Source organism: Corvus brachyrhynchos, unplaced genomic scaffold (genome assembly GCF_000691975.1).
Source record: "Corvus brachyrhynchos isolate BGI_N302 unplaced genomic scaffold, ASM69197v1 scaffold427, whole genome shotgun sequence".
Classification (NCBI taxonomy): Eukaryota; Metazoa; Chordata; class Aves; order Passeriformes; family Corvidae; genus Corvus; species Corvus brachyrhynchos.
This window is the reverse complement of record NW_008239046.1, coordinates 429,498-438,941: the sequence shown is the minus strand read 5'-3', so window position 1 is coordinate 438,941 and position 9,444 is coordinate 429,498. Positions and strand designations below refer to the sequence as shown.

General features: G+C 42.6%; 1 protein-coding gene across 1 annotated transcript in view; it reads left to right on the top strand.

Moving 5' to 3' along the window:
- The first annotated feature begins 846 nt into the window (after window positions 1-846).
- ASIP (agouti signaling protein) overlaps window positions 847-9,444 on the top strand; it is a 36,265-nt gene continuing 27,667 nt past the window's right edge. The window contains 2 exon segments of the mRNA XM_008637482.2: window positions 847-1,410; window positions 5,222-5,266. The gene's annotated coding sequence lies outside the window, so the exon portion shown is untranslated.

Here is a 9,444-nt window from a genome sequence, read left to right as displayed (position 1 = left end):
TGGTGACTGTGAAGAATGGCCTCTCCTCCCAGTCCTGGACTCACAGAATGGAGAGTGATGACCAAAGGCAAGACAGAGGTAGAGAAGACTTCCTCTGGTTCTATCTGCACCTTTCTTTTCTGTGAGTGTGGTTTGTACAAGTGGAATATTGCATCATTAGAGCCCCTCTCCTATACGGAAACACTGAGAGAATTGGGATTGTTCAAACTAGAGAAGAGAAGGCTCTGGGGAGATTTTATTGGAGGCTTCCAGTGCCTGAAGGGGCTCTGAGGGGAGATTTTATTGCAGGCTTCCAGTGCCTGAAGAGGCTCTGAGAGAGCTGGAGAGGGATTTTGGACAAGGGCCTGGAGTGACAGAACAAGGGGGAATGGCTTCCCACTGGCAGAGGGATATTGGTTACATGGGACATTGGGACATTGGGAAGAAATCCTTCTCTGCAAGGATGGGAGGCCCTGGCACAGGGTGCCCAGAGAAGCTGTGGCTGCCCCTGGATCCCTGGCAGTGTCCAAGGCCAGGGTGGATGGGGCTTGGAGAAACATGATCTAGTGGAAGGTGTCCCTGCCCATGGCAGGGGGTGGAACTGGAAAGGTCTCTTCCAACCCAGTCCACTCTATCACTTTGCAATTCATGGAAGGAAGGTGCCAAACCAATAGACTTCCTTTTGTCATGGGGCTTTGCTTTCAACATGTGATAGCTGCCAGCACCAAAGGCACAAAACAAGTAACACAACCCACAAACCAGAACTAAGTCAGAAGTTTCTTGTTTCCCCAGGAGTGCCCGTGGGTGGGTCTCCTGGGCCCTAATAACCTGATGTGCAAATCTCTATTGCATAACTAAAGGATGGGATGAACCGACAGCAGTATTCCCAGTTGCCATCAGATCAGAGAGGGAAGAAAGAAATACAACTCTTCCAAAGTACAGCCCCTGCCAACATGTTTTGGATATCCAGTATAAGCAAGACTGCTCACATCCCTCCTTCACTTCATGTCTGGTTTATAAAAACAGGAGTCCAGACCAGGATGTTCAAAGTGCAGCCAGAGGAAGGCCTACGAGAAAGTTAATGTGCTAAATGCACTTGGAGGTTCATTTCTAATGCAGCTAAACAAGATGTACTGAGCACATCCCCTGGGCTGACACTGCAGTTCTAGGAGCCCTCACGCTCTCACAGCTCTTCCCTTCCCTCCTTTGCTCTGGTGGCTCCTTTTCAGGAAAAATAAATCTAGATAAAGGCCTTAAAAGCTGTCACCTAAGAAGCTCTAGATAAATCAAAGGATTTGGTAGGATTAGTTTCACCTGACTTGCAGTGGAATTTCTTGCTGTGAGAAAAGCCAGAACTGCCAGTCAATGTACAGCACCTTTATGACATTCCAGTCTGGCTGGAAGTAGAGTTTCCTCAGCTACATTTCCGGGGTGAGTAAATTCTTTGTGATGTAAATGGATGTTTTGCTTTTATTCATAAGTTATTAATGATTTTATATTTTTCATTATTGTTTTAAATTACAACAAAGTATTTTCAGAAGATGCAGCTCCAGTGAGAACTCTAGATGTGATATGGATTCTTTAGAAAGCTAAAACAAAAATACAGGGGCCAGAATAATCTATAGTTTAAATATTCTGCTTATATGTAGGCATAAATAGATACATATATTTTATGTTTAAAATAGCAGCAGAGTTTGGTTGAAACTTGAAGGTTATAACTACTCTCCAATTTTTGTGAAATAAAAACTGAATATATTAAAAAAGGAGAAAAGGGGTTTTTTTTAAATTGAAAATATTAATTTCTGCAAATCTCCTTTATGGGCAAGTGTCTTGGGGTGACCTTATGATGTGTATCCCATATCGCTGCCTATGCCCAGAAATTAATTTCTGTGCCTTTCTATACCTCTAAACTGAGCCTAAGAGGGGGAAGGAAAAACTGAGCACAACTTTTTCAAAGCAGTTTGCAGCTTGTTCAAGGTCACACACACATAGCAATTTGTTTCCCAGCTGTGGCAGGGGAGGGAGGAAGCACCCAGCTTGCTGTTTTCCCGAGGACAGGTTTTTTGGCCAGTTGTTCAGCTGCTTTTTCTCCGGAGAGAGAGTTGAATTATTTTATCCTTCCCTGGAATTTCGGACTTTCTCCCTTTTCCACTGGACTGCTACAATATTAGAACACATCAGGAGGACCTTCCACCGAGCGCAGAGGGCCTGGCCCTGCGCCAAGCCCCAGCTCCGAGGAGACCAACAGGAGGACTCTAACAGTTTCCCAGGTTTTTTCTCCACAGTGAGAGATTTTATTATTTAGCATTATTTTCCTTTTCCCGTGTGTTTGTTAAAGAAATAGTTTTATCTCCTTCACTTTCCTTCGAGGAAAATTTATTTTTTCCCGAACCTGGTGGGGGAGGGGTGGTTGTGCCTTCTCTCCGAGGATATATTTCTAAATTTGGCCAAACCGGAACAGCAAGATAGTGTTTTCTTTCTGCTTTTTAAATTATAAGTTTGCCTTTAGAAATTGGACAGCTTAAGTTTATAAACATCTTTTCATATGAAACATACTTCTTACAGAATTTTGTCACGCACCAGCCTCAAATAAATTCCTTATATTATAGGGGAGAATAAGTAGTTTCTTCACTGTGGAGAGTTTAGTAGTCTGTTTAAGGAGAGATTTCATTGAAAGCTAAGTTGGGTTGTTTTAAATCACTTACAAAATGTTTTTGCTATTGTACCAGCAATTCTTATTTATTAATGTGGTACATCATCATATATTTTCAGATTTATACCAGATGTTTTTAGGACCTTCACAGAATTCTGAAACCTGTAAACACAGTGACAGCATTAACAAGGACCAGATGTCCATTGCTTTTCTGGTATAGAAAATAAGAAAGTGGAGGTTTTGAATATCTGAAGAATTCAGTGCTTCGGTCTCGAAATCAGCTGCTGGGTTTCACGCCCACGCAGTTAGTGGCACAAATGCTAAACAAGTTTTGCACTTTCAGATTAATTCTAGCAAGTTTTTCTTTCGCTCCATTTGGGGAAGGAGGATGGCAAGCTCAGATTTTTTTTCTTTTTTTTGGTAGAGCAATTAGACCACTGATCTTTGTTTCCAGTATCTTAATATTTAAATGGTAGGAAAGTAAAACCCAACATAATTTTTAAAATGACAAATGTATTGCAATGCTGGTTTTGTAGTGGATTTTTCCCCCTGCATTTCAAACTGCATTGCAACAAAAAAAGTAGTGATTTATCTCAAAACATACAGCAGTACTACTGAGAAATGTCTGAGGCTGAAAAAATGGCAACCCTTACTGAATATTATGGGGTCCTTAAAATCCTTTTCTGTGATTAGTTAGATTATGGCTGTAGCAGAACAATTAAATTTGATTTAGGACATTCCAAGATTCCAACAGTGTAGCCTGTTTTAATGTTCAGATACATCCCTCACAGCACAGTAACTCACTAAGAGATGAAAAATGTTATGAACATAACATGAATTAACAAACCTATGAATGCTGGGTGTAAATTGGCTATTTAATTAAAATGTTGGTTTGCTTTTAATGAGGTGGTCATGACAACCATTAGAGCCTGTAACTTAAAGTGCAAAGAATGTAAGAATTTAATGTAAAATGCTGAAGCACCTAGGAAAGGTCATTTTCTATCTGTAGAATACACATACATGTTGGAGTGAAAGTTCCTCTGGACTCAGGCCCAGAGGAAAGCCAAAGCACAGGGGTTGAATTAAAACTTTTGGATAAGCTGAGGTACATGAAGTCACACCAAAGTGAAATAGAAAGATAGATTTTTAAACTTTTAGTAGAAATATATGCTAAGTGCCTTAAACATTGAAAAGCTGCAGCAGAGACCTTAAACACAGTTCTTGCTGCAGCAGTGTTACCTTTTCACAGAATTCTTTACTTTAGGCAAAATATAGATAGAATTATACTGTTCACTTTTTTTAGATGGAGTGTTCACATAAACAATAAGAGCTGATAGAAACTGTATATGCAGATCTGTGTAATACCTGTGTAACACTTGTGTAAGGCTTACGACTGTTAGACCAGGATGGGTTAAGAAAAACTGGAATTGTGTTTTAATCTTATTGGTCAATTAACAAATCTAATCCACACTTCTGTAAGTTTAGAAAAAAGAAGAAGCAGTGGTTTTCTGCTTGCTGTTTGCCTGCTGCTGCTTCTGTTGCTGCTTGGCCTTATCATGTACCCGCTTCGAACTCTGCCTTCAGAAAGCTATGAGACTATGAAATAAAGAACTTAGCAGAAAAGCAGCCTCCTCTGCTCTTTCACCCTCATCTGAAAAGGAAGGATATCCCATCAAAAGCTCAACACATACATAGTGAAGATATTTGACATTTTGAGACGTAGTGATGCACCAGGTTCTGCAGTGATCAGAAATACAGCAGGTACTTCACAGAGTAATGGAAATTCCTTCCCTAAAATCATTTACAGTTTAAAGTCCTGAAAACATTACTGACAATAAAAAGTACATCTGCCACCTTTCAGCTCACGTTACCATTGTCCCTCTCTTCCCTTTATTGTTCCTAATGCTCCACTCTTGCTGCCTTTATTCTTCAGCCAAGTGAACTTAGTTTAACTAAGAACACATCCTCTAAAGTTTTTCCTTTTTTTTTAATGGAAGCAGGATCAGGTCAGACAAGTTTAGAACACAAATTTGAAACATTCAGCCTTCTGCTAAAACTCTTCCTGATTAAGTATGAAAGTGTAAAAGAAGGTTAGCATTAACTGTTCACAGGCAGTTGCCATTATTAAATTGCATAATGAAAGGCATTTTTGGATAAAGCTTTTCAGTAAATACTTTGCCTATAATTGTTCCAATGCAAAAGCTCCGACATTTTCAGTATTCCCATCATCAATATACTCCCTCTATTTCTCTTCTCAGGGATTTAAAGTATTTAAATTGCAAAACAAAATCCTATCCATATTGGCCACAAGGTTCTAAAAATGAGGGCGATGGGTAAAGAAATAAAGTCAAATCTGGCTGCAATACTTCATATCATCATTAGAGCGAAAGAAAACTAACATTATGAATTTCCAAGCAATGAAAAGGAATGAGAGAAGATCGGGAAAGAGGAACAAGAATATCAGGGAGTGGGAGGTTGGGGGTTTTTATGTTGCATAAACCCAGCAGTAAATCCCGTGCCAACCTGTAGCTGCGTGGATTTCAGTCCTTTTGACTGCTTCCAGTGAAACAGCATCCTTTGATTTCACAGACTTTCAGAGCAACCATTTGGACACCAGACTTCTCGAGCCTAAAGGTAAGACATTCTCCTGAGCTATAGCATTATTACACCAAAATGCAATGCAACAACTCAGAATATTTTACTCAAAAGCATAAATCAGGTTGGTTTCACTTTCACTCCATGCATCACTTCTCCCACTGCCAGCACTGGGGTTTCTCTGAATGGTCTCCAAACATGCCTGTCTTCTCCATTATTTATCACAGAAAAAAAAATAATTTTATAGCAGTGCAGCCCTGCAGAACCAGTAGCAGGGGATGTGCCACTGAAATAATAAAGGTCTTAAACTGCTTTCCACTGACCTTTGCAAAGACAGATGTGCATAACCTGGTATTTCTGGGATATTTGTTACATCTACTCCCATTCAAAAGCAAGAACTAATCAGATATAACCTGTTTAACCAAGCTGGCTGCTTTCAGGAGGGATCAGGAGCTCAGATCAGAATCTGAGAATCAGAGACCTCACTGAGTGCTGGTAGCCCTTCTGCAAAGAAACTCTCATGACTCATTGTATTGTTCAAATCTCATCTTGTATGATGCTTCAGACATATCATTCCTATGTTTTTGCTTGTTGTTATCCATTTTCACACATATGGATAAGAATTTTCTTGATAGTGATAATTTGCTCCCTTTTTAAAACATCTGGTGTAAAATCTGCGGACTTCTATTCTGATGTTCCTTGTACTGAAATGCCTTTGCTCTTTGGCAGCTATTTCACATTTGCCTTCCCAAGTTTCTAATGAATGTCTGATTTGACATGGCACTGACTTAAATTGATTCCAGGCACTTAAACTTATTCTCAGGGCACTGAGTCCTCCTTGGTCAGTCATTCTTGTTGAAGATGGAGGCGAAGAATGGCTGATGGCGCGGTGGGGTCTCAGTGCCCTCTTCTGGAGGACCATGATTGTGAGATCGATCAAATCCCAGTTGACCCTGAGATTGTGCAGGATCTGCTGCCCCAGATGGATCCCTAAAAATCGGTGGGGCCTGATGGGATTTGTCCAAAAATCTTCAAAGAGCTGTTAATGTCATTGCAGAGCCTCTCTCAATTTTTGAGTGATTTTGGGAATCCAGAGAGGTCCCAGCCAACTGGAAATAGGCAAATGTTGTCCTGATTTTCAAGAAGGGCAAGAAGGTGGACCCTGGGAACTACAGGCCTGTCAGTGTCCCTTCAGTGCCCACTAAAATTGTGGAAAAAGGTTATTCTAGGAAGTATTGAAAAACAGCTGGAGGACAATGCAGTCATTGGGTCACAGCCAGCATGGCTTCATGAGGGGAAAGTCCTGCTTGTCCCAGCTGATTTACTTCTATGGGAGTATGGAACAACACCTGGTCAGTCTAGGAAAGCCAGTAGATGTAATTCTTTTGGACTTCAGCAAAGCTTTCCATATTGTTTCTCACAGGATGTCCATCCCACCTGTGGATAAAGACATCAGGGGATGGGTGAGCAACTGGCTCGTGGGGTGGGCACAAAGGGTGACAGTGACCGGGGTGGCATCAGACTGGCACGGGTCACTAGTGGGGTTCCACAGGGCTCAATCCTCATCCCTGTGCTCTTCAACATCTTCATAAATGAACTGGATGCAGGACTGGAAGGGAAACTGAGCAAGTTCACAGATGATGCAAAACTAGGAGGAGCTGTTGACTCCCTTAAAGAGAAGAGAGGCCCTGCAGGGGGACCACAACAAATGAGAGAAGAGGGCCATCACCAACCGTGTGAAGCTCAACAAGGGGAAGTGCCAGATTCTGCACCTGGCACGGGGTAACCCTGGGTGTATGGACAGACTGGGAAATGGGATGCTGGAAAGCAGCTGCAGGAAGAGGTCCTGGTCGATGGCAAGTTGGATGTGAGTCAGCAGTGCCCTGACAGCCAGGAGAGACATCCCTGTCCTGGGGGACATCAGGCCCAGCATCTCCAGCCAGGCAAAGGAGGGGATTGTCCTGCTCTGCTCTGCAGAGGCCTCACCTCCAGTCCTGGGGACAGTTTGGGCACCACAATGTAAAAAAAGACATTAAGCCCTTAGGGAGCATCCAAAGGAGGCCACAAGGATGGGGAAGGGTCTGGAGGAGCCATAGGAGGAGCAGCTGAGGGCACTTGGTCTGTTCAGCTGGAGAAGAAGAGCCTGAGGGGAGACCTCATTGGGGTCTTCAACACCCTCCCAAGGGGCAGCAGAGGGGCAGCTCTGATCTCTGCTCTCTGTGACCAGTGACAGGACCCAGGGAACAGCTGGAGCTGTGCCAGGGGAGGGTCAGGCTGGGTATCAGGGAAAGAAAGGTTCTTCCCCCAGAGGGTGCTGGGCACTGCCCAGGCTCCCCAGGGAATGGGCACGGCCCCGAGGCTGCCAGAGCTCCAGGAGCGGTTGGCCAGCGCTGCCAGGGATGCCCAGGGTGGGGTTGTTGGGGTGTCTGTGCAGGGCCAGGAGTGGGACTGGGTGAGCCCTGTGGGTCCCTCCCAGGTCAGGATATTCTGTGATTGTGTTCTATGGTTCTGTACACACGTATTTTAAGTAGAGGACTGCATTGCACCTGGGTCTGGAGCACAGTGCTCTATGTGTGTATACACAGGTTTTATCTTTCTCTAGACACCTTGCATAAAATAAGATAATAATTCCTGCCCTGCTTATTTTCTTCTACCATGTGATCCCTGCCTTAGACTGAACTGTTTCAGAGATGTGTTTGATCTCCATTACAGTGGTTGGGTTTCTTGAAAGCCACCAGGACAAATTAATCTCTTAAATTTCCCACATTTCTTGTTGCTTTTGTCCTGCCTTGACTAGCAAGTTTTGACAAGTAAATTATAAGATTAATAGCCCTTCTCATATGGGACTGATTGAGAAAATGAGAAGCAGCTTCAAAGCACAAAAGACTTATTGTCTCAAGAAACATAGGTGATCTTCGGCAGTGCTGAACCCAATTATCCATATCTTCTTTGGACAATGTTTTAAGCTAATTACCCAGAGTTTACACCAATCTGGATATGAATTTCATCTTGTTCCAATCAACTAGAACTTTTGTTCTTTGGCTTTGCTTATCTCAACTGCAGTGAATTTCACATCTAAGTTAATGCTGGGTTTGTTTTATTTACATCGCAGCAGACTCATTAGATGACCAGTACAAGATGCTTCATAACTTGATATTGCATATTATTCATGCTGTCATTTAATATTAGAAGATGAAAGAAAGTTATTATCAAGTACAGAGGTTTTAGAGCTTGTTCTTCCAGGAGAAGCAGCCTGGATTTAAAAAACCAAACCAAACCAAATCTCAAAGTGTGAAAATGCTGAAATTTGATTTTGCTCCGTCAGGGTTTCCCATCCTTGCACTGTTCTGCTGCCCAAAAACTCATATTCTTTTTCCTCTTAGGAGTGAGCAGCACAACCATGTGAAATCTCTAAGAGGCCCTTCAGATGGTCCTTCCATTAAATACTTTTAGATCACCTGATGATATTGGCATGTCACAGAAGCAGAGAATTTTCTGCCTACTGAAACCTGTGGCAGACTTGTAAACAACAGCAATTTTAATTTCACTTTCTTATTTATATATTAGAAAAAAAAACACCTTTTAAGCCAAGATGGGAAAGTTTTCAGAATAACAATGTTTTCCCAATAAAAGCATTAGCAACTGAGATTAAAGTTAATAAATTATTAATAAATTAAGATTCTTGCACTGTACTACAAATGCAGCAAACCAAGGAAGGCTCAGCTGCTTTTTGTCACAGGAACATGGCTCCAAAAATCAAAGAGACGTTGCTGTGAGAAGTCAGATCTCATATACCCATGCATCGTGGTTTGACACTGGGCAAACACCAGGCACCCACAAAAGTCACTCGCTCACCCTCCCCTGCCACAGCTGGGCAGAGGAGAGAAAAGATTTAATGAAGGCTTCATGAATTAAGGACCAGGAGAAGACACTGCAAGGGCAAAACAGACTCAACTTAGAGGTACAAAGTGAATTTATTACTAACAAAATCAGAGGAGAAATAAAATAAACCCTTAAAAACCACCTTTTCTTCCCCCAGCCCCTCCCTCCTTCCCACCGACAGGGCAGGGAGACAGGGCGCGGGGGTTTCGGTCAGTTTGTCACCCAGCGTTTTCTTCCACTGCTCACGAAGAGGAGCCCCTCCCCTGCTGCACCGTGGGGTCCCTGCCACGGGAGAGTTCTCTGTGAATTTCTCCAGCGTCGGTCCACTCTCACGC